The sequence below is a fragment of the Ursus arctos genome, unplaced genomic scaffold (assembly GCF_023065955.2).
Source record: "Ursus arctos isolate Adak ecotype North America unplaced genomic scaffold, UrsArc2.0 scaffold_24, whole genome shotgun sequence".
Lineage (NCBI taxonomy): Eukaryota > Metazoa > Chordata > Mammalia > Carnivora > Ursidae > Ursus > Ursus arctos.
The window spans coordinates 9,303,781-9,321,177 of record NW_026622919.1 but is presented as its reverse complement, the minus strand read 5'-3'; the positions used below and the strand labels follow the sequence as shown (position 1 = coordinate 9,321,177).

At 35.5% G+C, this 17,397-nt stretch overlaps 1 long non-coding RNA gene across 1 annotated transcript in view; it reads right to left on the bottom strand.

Annotated features, from left to right (window-relative positions):
* LOC130544744 (uncharacterized) overlaps positions 1 to 17,397 on the bottom strand; it is a 181,824-nt gene that overhangs the window by 152,514 nt on the left and 11,913 nt on the right. The gene's annotated exons all lie outside the window — the stretch shown is intronic.

Genomic DNA, 17,397 nt, shown 5'->3' with positions numbered 1-17,397 from the left:
CTATCATTCACCTCTGTAGACCTTTTGAAGTGTACTTACTCTGGTTTTGCTCACTTCCCTGCCATTCTTCAGAATGCATTTGCATGATAGTGGGAAAGTAAAAGAATGTTAGATTGGAAAATCAATATCTTGGGACCAAAGTTGTAAATCTGAACAGGAAAGAGAGCCAGAGTTTGAGGATTTCCCCCCCCAATATCTTCTTTGTTACCAATATTCATCATTTCTTTTACAGAACTACAACCTTTGGGGATTACAATGCAATTTGGCCTTCACGTACTCCCTGTTCTTTGGGTGGGGAAAGAGCTATGAAGTACACACTCAGGCTCCATGAACTTGATTCTGAACATGGCTGACTCTCTGAACTGGGCTCACGGCGATCCTCAATAACAGATTAGTTGAATTAAAGAATGTGGTCCAACTGAGTGGGTATGGTAAGCTTCACTAAAGCAAGTGATTGAAAGGACTTTTTTGAGTCAGTTATATGAAAAATTTTAAACCAAGACAATTCATATGAGTTCATGAAAGGGACAGAGGACAGGTTTACCTTGAGGGAGAAGAAGGAGGTTGGTGGGCAAGAGTTCGGAACCTGAGGTGACTAGATGGGGTTTCAGACTTTGTTGGAATCAGCCTGAAGGTGGAATGTAGTAAAACTCAGATACCAGGTTAGAAGTCTAGTCAAATAGGTGGGCCACTCACGATGGAGAAAAGGTAGAGAGTTGAAGCATGTTGCTTCGTTGGACTTCTAAGGCTCAGATATAGCAGACAGATGCCAATCTTCCAAGTGCATCTGACAAGGCTCTCTCTTATCCCGTTCTGAATAACGCGGAGCTACATATAGCTGACTGTCATTGTTGCTATATAGAAGAAGGAAGAGAGAATCAGGAAAGAATCAACGCACAAGGTGTGCCCAAAGTATAGGTCTGAGGTGGCTGTGATGAGGTATGAAGGCCTCAATGTGAGGATGGAGGTGAAGACTGGCAGGGTAGGAAAGAACACTTGAAAGAACAATAGTCCCTAGCGGTTTTGTTTTTTATTAATGCAACATGGATATAAACATCCTATTCCTAAAATTATGTAAATGATTAAGAAGCCTCTTCCTTCTTTAATAAAAACACCATGGTAATTTCTTCAGATTGTTCCCAATTACATGTGCATTTTATGATGATGATTTATTTGAAAGTCTCAAATATGACTGAGTAATCAGAAAATTATGTTCTATCTTTTGTGTCTCCTTTATGTGGTATCTTTGGTGATACAGAGAAAGTGGTTGATATCAACTTAGCTTCATAAACTTTCCAGTCAATCTGGTACCTATATTATTCAAGGTTATCTCATAAAATAATAAATCTTTATGTATACATAAAACATTTAGTCAACTAGTTTATTCTTAATATTATTATTTTATGTGGCTAATGCTCAATAATACATAGACTATTTTTTAAAGTGAATTGACTGTATAATCATTTTTGCAGGCACTCTTATTGCCTGTGAGCCGGAAGATCACATTATAAGGTATATTAAACGTGTGTGATTACTATACCTTATGAAGAATATAATCCAGAAACCTTTAGACTCTAGATCACCACAGACAAAGAAATGGGATGATATTTTCATAAAACTATAAAGAGTATGAGTTTCCTAAGCCAAGAGCACTCATTTTAACAGTGTTCTTTTCCAACAGATTTCCATTTATTAATGTATATTTAGTATATTATCCAATACATATGATCTATATATGACTAACTTTTAAATCACTATAACTTTAAATGCCAACTTATAAAAGGTTTGAGAAATTCCACGACTTCAGGAAAAGGGAGAAGACTAAAAAATTCTAAGTACCTTCGATTTCAATTAAAAGTTTATATGTGAAGAGCAACAACTGATCCTCCATTCTGAATAAGATAGAGATTACTATACATAGCAAACAGAAGACCTTGACTAACTAAAAACAATGAAGTTAGTCTGGAGGACATGGCAAAATCTTACTGAGATTTTTAATTCCTTTCTTCCCAGAATATTATGCCAAGGTCCATGATGGTTTCAGATAGGTAAGCTATAGGCTTACTAGCCTACAGGAACACTAACCTGAAGCCCTGTGAGATCTTTTATGGCCATGTGAGTCTGTGAAATGTTGTAGTTAATTCTCTGCTATCACCTCACACACAGCACTAAATGTATTTGCTGGCTGGCTTCCCTCTTTCTGTCAATGGTGCCACCATTCTTCCAGCCACCCAGGCTTGAAATTTTGGAGTTAGTTTTCATTCTTTTGGCTTCCTACCCCTTAACCCAGTCACTTACCAAATTTATTCAATGCTTTTATGTCTCTTTCCCATCCAAGCCTATCTCACTTGTCCCATTGCAAGACCTTAATTCAAACTCCTATTATTTCATGCCTGTTCAATTACAGTACTCTTGTAATTGGACACTTTCTCCATCCAACTGGCCCCATGTGCCACCACTAGATTAATCTTCTTTAAACATTACTTTGATCATGTGATTCGCCTTCAGTGTCTCTGTCCTGTGTTCATCTGTTGCACAAGCTGCTGATCTGTTCAGCAACAAAAGGGGCGTGTGACTATATTCGGGAAAGACTGCCTGCAGTAACCTCTCAAGAAAATCCACGGTGCTTCTCAGCATCTTGTGAACTGGAATTTCACATTCCCATTTTTCAAATTGAGCTGTATATGGAAACTTTTTTTCCCACGTAAAAATCATTAACATCTCTGAGATTGAATATTTTAAAAAACATACTTTGGGAAACATTTGTGAGTATCATAATATCCCACACCTCCTTAGCTTGACATATTTTTTCATAACTGTGCTCCATTCAGACTAGTCTTTTATTACACTCTCCGCCCCACACAAACCAATACCACGTCTCGGTCTACACTCTCTGATCAGACTTACCCCTTCTTTGTTAACTTTTACTGGTTAATTAACAAAAAAAAAAATCGTTTGTATCTTCAAGATCTAATTCAGTCCCACCTCTTTTATGAAGATTTTGTAGTGCTCCAGTTCCAAAGGTTAGATAGGTCTCCCATGATATGTGGGACACAGCAGTGAAAACAGTTATAGAGTAATTCTCAATCCATTCAACTCAGTTTAGCAGAAATCTGTTAAGTCCATTCTAGTCACCAGGCACTGATGATAGGAAGTAGATGATGGAAGGCCCTCCACTGAGGGGCTCAATGGAGTGTTTGGAGACTTGGAGATATTGCTATAAAAGTGATATGAAAAGTACTATGGAAACCTAGTTCATTCTACTTGGAAATCGGGGGTGGTGCTCACGTAAAGCTACAGAAAGATGGTCTCTGAGCCAATTCTGGTTTAATCAAAACATTAAACAATTATCATCATTAGATAATGAGATTAGATAATTGTTCTAGATAACCTATATCCTCGTATTGGACTCAAAACCTGTAACATCAGGCCGTGCTCCATGGGACAGAGGACCCTCAGTCACCATTACCTCTTACGAGTTACTCATTCAAGTTGAAAACTATTCCCAAGTAACTCTTCAGTTACTTATTCTTCAGACTATAGAAACCCAGTTCCTTTTATCTTTTCTCAAAGGTCTGATTTTCTAGTCTTTAATCATCATTCTGTTTCTCTGAACTCCCTCCAAAGCCTCCACGCTCCCCTTGACTTGTCGATTCCACAACTGGTTACTATGCTGTGTCAACAGCAGAGAATGTCATGCACAACCATACAACACAGTGAGGGTTGATTTAGTTAAGAACCCAACTCACAAACACTTATTCAGAATATCTCAATCCTGTAGTGCAAAACTTGGCCTTGGCTCGAGAGTGTTTTAATGGCCTGTTCAGACAGCATTACATGAGGGTGATGATTTTTTAAAAATTCTTCTGGGCATAATATTAAGCTACAGAAATTCCCAAATAAGTACATCCACACAGCACCAGATATTTAAGAACTATTTATGATTTCCACTATTTAGTTGTTTAAATAAGTATGACACATTTAAAATATTTAAGATATATATGTATGTGTGCATACATACAATACATATATACTATATAAATATGTATTAAATATCTAGTTATATAAAATTAAATAAGGCATGTAATAGGTTTTTTTTCCCCACATGATTTAAGTTTTGAGGCTTGTGTGTGTGTGTGTGCAATTATGCATCTACCGTCAGAGAACACATGGTGGCACATTTCTTACTACTACATGAAGAAGGAAAGTAGAATATATCCTTAATTATAAATGAGCACTGGGTGTTATACACAACTGATAAATTATCAAACACTGCATCCGAAACTAAGTATGTACTATATGGTACCTAATGGAATTTAAATAAAAAAAATAATAAATGAGCAACAAAAAATTAATCAAATTTTAATTTATAAATTTGTGGCACAGAAGGCAGAGGGAAAAGACATCTCACTAATAAAGGAATAAGAATTGCATTGATAGGAGATTTCTTAAAAGTAACAACAGAAATGGGAAATCAACAATAACGAGGGCACGTGATGTGACGAGTGCTGGGTGTTATATGCAACTAATGAGTCATTGAACAGTACATCAAAAACTAATGATGCACCATATGTTGGCTAACTGGATTTAAATTTTAAAAAAGAAAAAAAAAACCAAATGAGATATCAAGGGAATCTTCAGAGTGCTTGAGAAAACAACTATCAAACAAAAATAGTGTACTAAGCTAAAACAGCTTTAAAAAAGCAAGACTAAATTCATAATATCTTCAGGTAAAAAACAAAATTTCCACTAATAGATTGGATTTAAAAATATACTTCAAGGAGGAGGAAAATATGAGAAAAATTCAAGATATAAAAACAAATGGTAAGAAAAAGTGGTGAACATTTATTAAATCTAGACAAATATTATCTGGTTTAAAGTAATAATATTAATGCTGCTACTTAAAATAAAAAGTGATTTTTAAAGAACAGTAATAAAGTACAGGAAATTAATAGCATATAAACTGGAGATCAGGTCTTTATGAGGTCCTTATATTTTTGGGGGGGGAAAAGGGGGGCTAAAAACAGGATTTAAGATATTGTTAAGCTTTGTACTTGAGTAACCAAATATGCATGATAAAAGTTCAGGAGTGATCACTAAAATAGTAGCAATATTAAGATTAATTCTAAATCTAGCTTGAAATTTTAACATGTTAAACTTTGGGCTTCATTCAATATTCATGATATAATTTCCAGACTAACTTCTAAATGGGAAGAGATGGATGAATTCAAAACCCAGTGAATTTTTTTTTAATGTGGAAAAATAAAAAAAATAAACTACAGCAACTCAAAAAACCACAACCAATCCTGAAGAATGCAAGAAAGGGAAGAAGAAAAGAAGAAAGGGAGAGGGATAAGTAGAAATGAGAAACCTGAACTAACCTTGTTATTTAAAAGACAGAAATAATGAAATGGTATTTAAAAAATCCCAGCTTATACATATGTATTCAGAATACACCAACCGTGATCCCTAAACAGCTTATAAAGACTTCTATAGCATAAAGACACAGTTTTTTTTTTAACTAAAGGGAATGTAAAAGATATACTCAGGGTACAATCAACAAAAGGTAGCTGATGTCTCAATATTAATGTCATACAAAGAATGCATTAAGACAAAAGCATTATCAGGAAAAGATAATTATTATATAATAAGTAATAAAGAGTTCAATTCATCAATAAGCTAAAAAAATTAAACTTGTATTCATCTACTAATTTAGCTCTAGAATATATAAATCAAAAAAGAACTGCAAGAAGAGGATCATTTGGTTAAGCATCTGACTCTTGATTTCAGCTCAGGTCATGATCTCAGGGTCCTGGGATCAAGCCCCGTCTCAGACTATGTGCTCAGTGGGGAGTCTGCCTGAGGACTCTCTCTCTCTCTCTGCCCCTCCCCCCACTCATGCACACACTCTTTCGCTCTCAAATAAATAAAGCTTAAAAAAAAAGAACTGCAGAAAGAAATTAACTAATTCATAATCATAGTGTGAGGCTGTAATACACCTATCTCAATGAGAAGTGGCAAACAAAAAAATAAACTTACGTAAAATTTACCAACAAAACTAACAAACTTGATTTAATGGACATACATGCAATTATGCATCTACCATCAGAGAATACAACTTTCTCTTGAGCATACAATAAAGCTTTAGGAAAACTGAATGTATGCTACTAGGCCATAATTCAGTTCTCAATAAATTTCAGGAAGGAGGTAATGTATAGAACATGTTTTTGGTAAATAACACAATCATGTTAAAAATCAAGGAAAACAATATAAATCTATTTACATCTCATAACAAAAATTACTTCTAAGAAAACATAATAGAGAGTTGAAATAGAATTACTGAAAGAAAATGAAAACGCTACATATCAACAATTGTGGAATGTATAAAAAATGGAGCTCCCTAAGAAATTAATGAGCTAAGCATCCACCATTACAATTTGAAAAAAGAATTATAGAGTCATCTTTAAACTGTAGTAGGAAAGAGATAGTGAAGTTGAGAACATAAATTAGCATAATAAGAAATAAAGTTTCAATAAAAGAATCAATAAAACCTCATTTTTTTTTTTGGAAAGACTGTTAGATAAACTCTCAAGATCGAAAATAATAATTAGGAATGGAAATGGTGCAGAAATATACACATAACAGAAGTTTTAAAGAAAGGACATAATGAACTACTTTTTACCAATCAATTTGAGGATTAGATAAAATAGATAACTTAGTAGATTTTCGTACTCAAACAGAATATCTTGAAAAGCTCTATATTTGTACTTTAAAAAATATAATGCACACATTTAAAATACTCTCACATACACAAGCGCAAAAATACCATTTTGTAAGGAGAGTTTTTCCAAAATTTCAAGTACAGGATTGTTCTAATCATATTCAAATCTTCTAGACAATGGAGAGCCTATGTTTCAACTCATTCTTTAAGGCCAGTATAATTTTGGTACTAAAACCATGGATGCAAAAGTTCCAAAGAAAATATTATCAAATTGAATTCTACATTGTATGAAAGAGATTCCATAATGATCAAACTAGATGCAATTCAGGAATGCAAGGGTGGCTTAACATTTTGAAATCTATACACTTACCTCATCACACAACACCGATTAAAAAGACGTGAGACAGAGACTAAGGCAGCTGCCCAGAGATGTGCCTCATCAAGCGGCCAAACCAGGACTTCCATGGGAACAATTAAATAGTAACCATCTCCCATGAGAAAGACGTAAAAATTAAATGAGGTAAAAAAATATAAAAGAAAGTGGCCAACATATGGAAAATGTTCTATGGATAGTGAAAAAAAAAAGCATTCTTTTAACTATTTTGTATTTTGCCCAATCCTACACCCCTCCCTGCTGTTCACAAAACTTCTTGGATTTAGAATCAAGGGTATACAAAATTAGGGTATTAACTGTAGGGTTGTGTGTTTGGTTTTGGGGGGGGGGCGTTCTACTAGGTTCTGGATAATGTAGACACTCTTCAGCTATCTTTAGTATGGGGCTCATTGTAAAGGGCAGGCATGGTGGTAAAGCAGATATTGGGAAGTTATTGTCAGGTGAGAAGATAAATCAAAGATGCTGGACTGTGATACTCAGAATGATCCCAAAGAGCCAAACAAATGGGTCACTCTAATAATAAATTGGGCCATATATTAAACCTAGATTGTTCCAGATCATAGCAGTGGAAGCAGAATGAGTTTGGAACCCTGATTTTAAATGTACATTGCCTTTTTACTATGTTGCATGGAAATTGTAGAAACACTTTCTAGTGTCATTTCACATTTCTGAGTATTTTCTCTAGGTCCCTCTGCTAATTCCTGGAAACTCTCCATTCCGAGTTGGACTCATAATCAGATCTGGCCAGTCAATACCAAGGCAACTGTCTGTATGTTTTCTTTCCACTGTATCACAGGATGCCAGCACACAGCTTAAGAAACAGTCAAGAAAATGAAGCCTGTTTCGAGAGGGGCTGATTAAGCAAGACAAAGTCAATTAACATCTGATTCCTCACAGGTTTCTGCAAGCAAATTGTTGCAATTACCCAAAACCAGTGAGCAAATTGTGAGATAATTAAAAAGGGCAGTCATGGCTCCACTGACATGGTCCTGCCACTGCTGTCAGAAATTCCGTAAGAGGCTGATTAAGGAACAATTTTAAACACGCAAAGTTTGCTGCAGGAAAATTTTCCCCTTTAATGATAATGTGTATATTAAAATACAACTCCTCTATATTTTATGTAATTTTAAGTACATTTCAAGTGTAATGTGCTTATCTGCATTTTGTATTTTTAACAGTTTATTATTTTCATTTGCATATAAAATAAATGCAACATCTTTACAAAGTGTGTTTAGTATATACACGTTGTCACAGCCAGGACATTTTACAGCTCTATGGAATAAAAGATAGACTCCACTGTTACTGTTTATAGTCTGTAATAGGCAACATAAAAACAAAGTCCACATTAGTTATGTAGACAGCATACTTTTATGAGCCTGTTAAACTTTGTTTTCACAGGCTACTTAGTCATTTCAAAATAGAGCCTAAACAAACTACCCATATATTTACTCTGTTTGTCACCAAGAATTAAGATTTGATCTCATTATGTAGGTGGTCATTAATGCAGGATTGCAGACATTTCTTTATCATGTTTACAGAAGAAGCTACCAAGAACCAAAATGGAATGGACCAGCAGAAAGGATATGACAAGATTTCTTTCTTAAAGCGGATAAAGTGGCAGTTTCAATGAGCCTTCAGAGCAGACAGAAATCGGGTTTTTCCAGCTGACATGGCTTGGACAAAGATTTGTAATGCTGTAGTTACAAGAACTTATTAAAAAAATCCACCTCCATCTCTAAAGGGGAGGGAGTTGTAAATTGTTTGTCCAATCTTAGATTTTTGCACTTTGAGATAATTCAATGAAGTGTGTTGTCCGTAGTTTTAGAAGGATACAGAACAAATAATATATGCTTTAATGAGTATGGCCAGGGTGGTGAATAAAAGCAAATCACATGGAGAACATTTTCAAAGTAACAGGATTGTTTAGGGTTGAGGAAAAGCCAGGGTTGCCTTCCTTGAAAAGATAATGTGTGTACAGCTATGAAGGAGGTGAGTTAAATGTGTGGATGTCTAGAAGTAGTGGAACAGAGACCACACGTAAGAGTGGGCCAAACACTTAGGAGAAACAAACAGGAGGCCAAAATGGCGAGAGCAAAATAAAGCATTTGAATTTTACAATGGAAATTTATGTGACTGAAATATAACTTAGGTGGGAAATATTTATTAGGACGACACATCTTTTTAGATGCTATTTTATCCACTTAGGAACTCACGTTTCTTGGAATTTCATTTATATTTATTCATTCAACAAATGCTGAATGAGCACCTATTATGAGCTAATGTTTTAGGGTGTTTGGATGCATTAGTGAAAAGAACAGCCAAAGACTCCTATTTTAATGTAATAGACCAATGATCATGACCAATCAGGGTGTAGCCCAAATTTAAAATAGATTAATACTAGAAATTCTATTTAATAGATGTATTCACATGAATGTGTGTTTTCACATGAATTCACATGAATACACCAAAAGAGAAATCTTTCCATTGTATGTCTAAGATAATGAGTAATTTAAAAACTGACATGTAATAATAAAATTGGAATGATAAAAATCAATGGGTAGACATAAAGGAAGAATTTCCATTGCAGTCAAAAAAGAGCCAGGGATAGCCATCATTATGTCAATTATTCTAGAAGTTCTAGTCAATGCAGTAAAAATGACCACCAAAAAAGGGAGACTACAATCCACTCTTGGTAGATGAAGTCTTCTATTACTAAAAAGCAATATGAGAATGAAGTGAATAATATTAGAAATCATAAAAGAATTGCATAAGAAGCTTTTTTCCCAAAAATACATACAGATATCAATAATTTCCCTATATATACTAGAAATAGCCAGCTTGAAAATATAGTATCTATCCACTAAGAACTATAAAAATTAATGGGATATTAAAGCAAAGATTCAAATAAGGGCATACCCTTTATTGAGAACACTCAATAATATAGTCTCAAAAAGTAATTTAAAAGTTTTTGTTAGTTACAATTAAAATCTGATTTGGTATTAACTGGTGAGTGGTTCTGAAGTTCATCTAAATAATAATAATTTGAGTATAGATAAGAAAAATGATGAAAATAGGGGAGGGGTGAAGAACAATAAAACTTCAAAAATTAAAATACGTGATATAAGCCAAAGTATAGAAAAACTGGACAAACAGAAAACCTAGAAGTAGACACATATGTATTTCAATGTATTTCATTGAATAATAAAGTTAAAATATCAGATCCATGAAGAATGGACTCACCCATAAACTAGGTGTCTTTCTTATACTACTTGTTCTAGAATGCCATTCCCTTGTGCTTTCAGCTCAAGGTGGGATCAAAAATCATCACTGCTGAGAATTTAACCTTCCCTCTGGGGCCAGCAAGGATAAATTCAAGCAATGAGTTATTTCATGGCAAAAAACAAAAAACAAAAAAATACACCCCAAAATATAACTCACACAAACACATATACACACATATACATTCACACACACAATGATCAAACTCCCAAATTAGCTTTTATTGTAAAATTTCATCATGAAGTGTGTTATTTGATTAACTAATAAAGTTTTTTTTTCCACTCTCTAAATGCCATGGAATCCTGGAGATTGTCCCTAGGACCTCCATCACCAGAAATGGCTCCTTTATCACAAATGTACCCAGGAAGTCCATGCTTGGAATGCAGGTGAGATGGATTCCATGGTATTAAAAATGAGTTATATCGGTCTGAGGCACCCACAAACCAACTATCACGGTGACTATCGCCAGGTCTACTTTCCGGCATAAAATGGACTCTGCCATCAGTTCCTCTGCCACAATGGCTACATAATGCAAGTAACACTAGGGGGATGCCCGCATAATCCTGTTTTTGTCTAGAGAAATACCAAGTTAAAATGTTTTATCTTAATTTTAGACTACCCACTCAATACAAATAAAGAAGCACCCATATGCACACACATACACACATGTCCAGAGTTCCCATATGTACACCACCTAAATGAAAGCTTTCCCTAACACTTAAGAACGTGTACATACCATGGACTATGAAATATTACATGGAATGTAATATGTACATTACAGGGACTACATAATAACAAATACATACGTATGTGTATATATCTCACACACACATGGACAATAAACACACACTATCTATCTATCTATCTATCTATCTATCTATCTATAGATAGATATAGATATAGATATAGATATATAGCTTTTCTTTTAAGATAATTCTCTGAAGCCTATTTGTTTTACATTGAAGGGCACACATACTATTTAGAGCTTTAAAAACAAATTTTCCCATTTTCCCTTAGAAAGTTTATGCCACATGTTCATTAGGTTTGGAGGCTGGAGGTTAAAGGGGAAAATGTCCTTTTCTAGGAAAAATTTTCCTTCCTGAGTTAACTTATAAAATACTTAAGTTGGATGTGGTGATGGGAGAAAAATACAATTATTCAATAGATTTGATCTGTTTTAAAATGTTCCTCTAGAGATAAACCATAAGAGACTCTTAACTATAGAGGACAAACTCAGGGTTGCTGGAGGGACGGCGTGTGGGCTAAATGGGTGATGGGTACTAAGGAGGGCACTTGTAATGAGCCCTGGGTATTATATATAAGTGATGAAATCACTAAATTCTGTTCCTGAAACCGATACTACACTATATGTTAACTAACTTGAATTTAAATAAAAACTTGGAAGAAAAAAAATTTTTTTAAAGAAGAAAAGAAAAAAAAAAAAGAAAATACAATGTTCCTCTAAAATTTATAAGCCCAAACTACATTGAGCTATAGTTACAATAATTATCCAACTAATAAAAAGACACAATTACCTAGAATAGCTTTAGTTCTCCAATTGCCAAGGTGCTTATGGTAATTTTTCTCAAAAGAATCTTTTCCATATTTAAATTTTTTAAAATAATGGCTAGATGCACACCAAGGAGGGAGACCGGAAGAATGTGACTTCAAGCCAAGCCTAACAAGAAGGTGTCACAGTTTCTACTAACCTTTTGCATTTGGCACCCAATCATCCTGTTGGAAATGCACACTGAGAGAGGAATAAACAGGATGAGCTCACTGATCCTTAGGAGCCTCAAGAATATAGGATTTAAAGATTTGTTCACTGATTTTAAACAGAGCTATTAACAAAAGTCTACCCCCACTTAGAGTCAACCCCCCTTCCTGAAGGCACTGAATGAATAGGACACTGATTCAATGTGTGGCTGATCCAGAGCAAGGCAGAGGTACCTGTCTGTGATTTTCATTACTGCTGGGCTGAGTCTGCCGCCATTGGTTGTGGCCAGAGTATCACATTTCCCTTCAATATTTCCAACCCACGTTGGCTCTTTGAATGTTTCACCTTAATGCTCCAGCGATCTCAACAGTACATGTAAGCTCAGTCAAGGTTACCTGGACGTGTAACCTCTCCAGGATTGTACTTCTTGAGCCTCCATCAAATCTGCTTTGTCATAGAGCAGACGGATGAAACGAACACGTTACTCAGAAGGAAAGAAATCTGTCCAACTTCTAATAGGCTTATGATTCATCCTTTGACGGCTCACAGGCCTTTCTGGACAACAGCGATTGGCCATCTGGCTTCATTGGGGATGATACATTCAGCAATAAACATGACTCTTGGTCCTCTGTCCCTCTAAACCCAAGTCACAAATATTGTGAGTCAGATGTCCCCGCCCAACAACACAACCGCCCCTGAGCTCAAATGCTCCTTTGACAGAGCCCATGCCACCCAACTTCAATTATGCCTGGGCCACATTTCTTTTGGAGGCACTACAGGATTTTTTTTTCTAACACCACACACACACACACACACACACACACACACACACACACACAATTTTTTTTAAGGAGGCAGAGGCATCCAGCCAAATAAACTACGTTAAGCAGTGGGTTCCATTTTAGGTGTTGACAGTGTATAATAAATCCAGGCCTACCTAACATTTACAGGAACGTTATAAAATGAGTGAAATGGCATGAGTTGGTTGCCAGGCCAACCAGACAAACACAATAAACAGGCAGCAGTGACAGGAGTAAGTTACACCATCTCTCCGGTCTGAAATATATCACTTTACATTAGTCTTTGACCACTTTGAAAGCTCTTTGTTTTATATTTTTCAAAATGCTCTTTTACAGCATAGATTACCATTAAATCTTTTCAGATGAGGAAGTTTCTTTTTTTTTCTTCCCGAACTTGCATAGCTCTAGAAAGTGAACATTTATTTTTATTTTAACTCTAATTAAAAAATAAATTCAAGCCTTTAGAACAATGTTAAGGCTCAAATCCTAAAGGTCCCTTCTGGCAGATTAAAAAGAAAAAAATTTCCCTAGACTAGAAAGAAAATAAACAATAACAGTAGTTAGTATACTTCGTTGCTTTAAAATGTTCTGTTAAAATGGCAGCATTTGGCAGTACTATTTAACTCTTTAAAAGTCAGTCTGCATTCTGAAGTACTTTCTTTCCTAAAGAAGAATACATTTTATTATAAACTCAGGGTTCTAGAACATTCTAGCTGGAAGGATCTTAGAAATCTTCAAATTACTCCTCTATTTGGTAGAGTAAAAAAGAAATAGATAAATTAGAGTTTTTTTTAAAATAATCATTAAAAATAATGACATCTCATTTCTGCTATTTATACTCTACAAAAGTATTGACTTTTATTCCTTTAGCCAATATTCACACAAGTGAAATAAGCTCTACCTCACTTATTTTCAGCTTCGGCTTTGAACAGCAAAGTAGAATGATTTAGATTTTTCCATACAAAATGAAATAAAACTATGCCTGTAAGACATACACAGAATACTTTTAAAACTCAGTTTAACCTAATTTGTTTGACCCATAGGAAATATTGCCAGATTATCAACTATCCTTGCAAAGGGCATGTTTGTGAATAGGGTAACCAATTTGTCCCCATTTGCCGGAGGCATCCCACATTTGAGCACTGACAGCCCATGCTTTAGAAAACCCCTCATGTCTGGGCAGGAAGGTATACTCACTTACCTTACTTGTGCAGGTAATTTATCTCATTCTCATTGCTTTTCAATACATTTCACAAAACCTTGTTTGTCAGTTACTCTGAGAAAAATATCACCCTTCCCTAAAAACATTAAAAGGGAGATAAGTTCCCTGATGATGGTTCATTTCTTTAGAATCCATATTTCAAATCTATTTCTACAGTTGGAGTAGTGGGTTTAGTACAAGGCACTTATAGTTAACTTACATATCATTTCAAGTTTCTGAATTGTAGCTGTATCAGCAGAAGAATTTCACTGCTGAGAATCTGGAAGAAACTAGCCTTGTTTCCCATTGACTGGTTTATCATTCTTCTACTTGCACCACCAGGTGCACCACCATCTTCTACTTGTACCTTAGTTTTAAGGAAAACAACATAAATATTAAGGGAAATCAGAGGCAGAGAAAGGACAGAAAGGTTAGAGGGAGCTCTCCTGGAACTTGGTTACAACAGATCATCAATTCCCAATTCTTCTTCTACATAATGCTTTGAAATGTCCAAAATTGATTGATATTTTAGTATAAACGGCACAACATTTGTTATATTGACTGGAGAAAAGGCATTGTTCTTGCTTCCTATGGGCAGAATTATAAGTCAACTCTACAGAAACCTCTCCCACAACTTTCACTTTCTAATTCTGTATTTTTGTCATGTTATAGGCAGCTTGACATCTAATAAAGCTTGAAAAAAGTAAAATTTTCTGACCAAAATGTTTCTGCTAAGGAATAAATGGATGTAGATTAACTGTATGAGGAGCCCAGGTTCTTCATGGCTTGCTGTTCCCACACTCTTTGCCATATAACCTTGAAGTTTCATTTTCTAAATAGATGGGTCTATTTCCTCATCCTTTGTAATGAATCTGTGATGAGATTCAGTCAACATGGTGCCACGGAGTGAGGGTGCACCAATTCCAAGCCCAGACACAAAGATCACATGCATTTCGACTTTCTCTCTCTTGATCCTCTACCTTTGCTCTAACAACGTGTCGGTGCTAGCCTGCTAGACAATGAGAAACACAGTCCCCTGTGCTACTTGATTCCCAGCTAACAGCTATCAAACCGCCAGATCATCGAGTGATCCCAGCAGAGCCCAAAAAACCACCCAGCGGAGCCCAGCCTAAATGAGCAACTAAACTCCTAGACTCATGATTTTTAAGATGCTTATTGTCGTAAGCCACCTGTTTTCAATGTGGTTTGTTATATAGTGTTACTATGATAATAGATTACTAGTAGAAAGTAAAGGGCTTCCATATCTCCCTACCAAAGCACACAGACTCTGTAAAAAATTACAATGGAGTTGTGGTGTTGATACCTCCTAATACCATCTTGGGGTTTGATTACAACCTTACTGAGCCCATACTCCAAGCCAGTCAATGCTCACATGTCCCTGCTTGGCTGCTTGATGCTCTTCCCTGAGGTAATAGTACCTCAAAAGGTACTCAGGCTTGGCCATCATGCGCACAAAATATACTTATCTGGCATGTTATTCTAAAAAGAGAAAATCTGATTTCAAAAATCATATACACACCCGCACAAATAAAGACTGAATATCCTCTAAGAAAGTTCTATTCCACCAGCATATACTCCTAGATCCTGTTGTATTAGTACAATGTAGTAATGAGCCTCTAGATATCAAGAATGGAGGGAGACTACTTGGGAAGGCAATTGGCATACATTTTTTAAAAAATTTTAGACTATGGCAACTGACTTCCACAGATAGAGCTAATTAACCAATTGGTTAATCAATACACTAATGCTAGAGTCCCATCCATGACCAGCATAATATCTGCACTTCTGGAGGTATGGATTTATTTCAGCACACACACTGGGATGCTGCTAAAAGATATCATTTCCATATTTTAGTGGAATATTTAATATTTAAAATATTTAGTGGAATATTTTATTTATTAATATTAATATTACATAAATTATATTATATAAATATAATATTTAAAATATTTAGTGGAATATTTAATATTTAAAATATTTAAAATATTTAATTTCTAAGCTATTATTGCTAACTCTCAATTCTCTATTTTGACTGTGTTCTGTATGCAGTACCTAGCAAATAAACATTTAGAACTTAAATTTCCTGATCTTCGATATTATCAGAAGTTTGGCACACACTAATTGTTTGCTTTGCTAAATGGATACAATAATTACAGAACAACTGAAAAGAGATGATTAAATGCCCTATGTGAAGAGATAACTTACTTTAATAATTAGGCATAATGAGTGGTGCCTGGGTGGCTTAGTCAGTTAAGCGTCCGACTCCTGATTTTGGCTCAGGTCATGATCTCAGGGTCGTGAGACTGAGCCCTGCATCAGGTTCCCCGCTCAGTGCGGAGTCTGCTTGGGATTCTCTCTCTCCCTCTGCCCCTCTTCCAACTTGCTTGCTCTCTCTCTCTCTCTCAAATAAATAAACAAAATCTTAAAAAGATAATTAGACATAATGATAAATGTAAAAAATAAGACATAGAATAACATTAGAAATATAATATAGGGTCACAGTAAAACATTTCTTATTTCAATTAAGACCTGAGAGAATACTAACAAGCTACAAAAGATGGATACTTCTTGGGTCACAAGAGGCAAGACTTTCTAGCCTTCTGTAACTACTCTGACATCGCTCTTACCACATCTTATGGCCGTTTCTGCCTCACAGCTTCAAATTAAAAAGAAATATGTAAAAGAGATACTCTGTTGACCAACTATGGCCACTCCCATTCTTGAAAACTACCCTCAGAAAATAAACAGTAATGAAAGGGAATTGAAAGTGGTAAGAAAGGACAAAGTGGTAAGAAAGGACAGTATTGAATGTCATGTACTGCCCTGAAATATAAGAAGCCTTGTTTTCTGATGCCCAAGTTTGACAATATTTCACTTAAATGGTAAAGAAATAAACTGTGAGCTGTCTAAAATGTTTAGCGACAGAAATTGTTAAATAACCAGTCTGTGTAGCTGTCCACGGCTGAATAAAGCTGCCGTAGTGCATGAACCCATTCTTAAGCTTTGCTCAAGTTCATCTCTACGTGTTATTTCCCTCAGCTACCCTTCCCAATCCTTGCTCACCATGCTGTTTGGAAATCTCTAGAGGAAGGGTGGAGTGAGCCCCATGACTCCTGCTCTCTTGCCATTTTTAGCTGCCTGCAACCTTTCCTGGCTGCCACAATTTATAGACTTGGGCTCAGTGGCCTTGCCAAATAACAAGCGTCTGGCTCATGAACCCTGAGGTGGACTCCCATTAAATGGAAACGTGTCCACTCCACCATA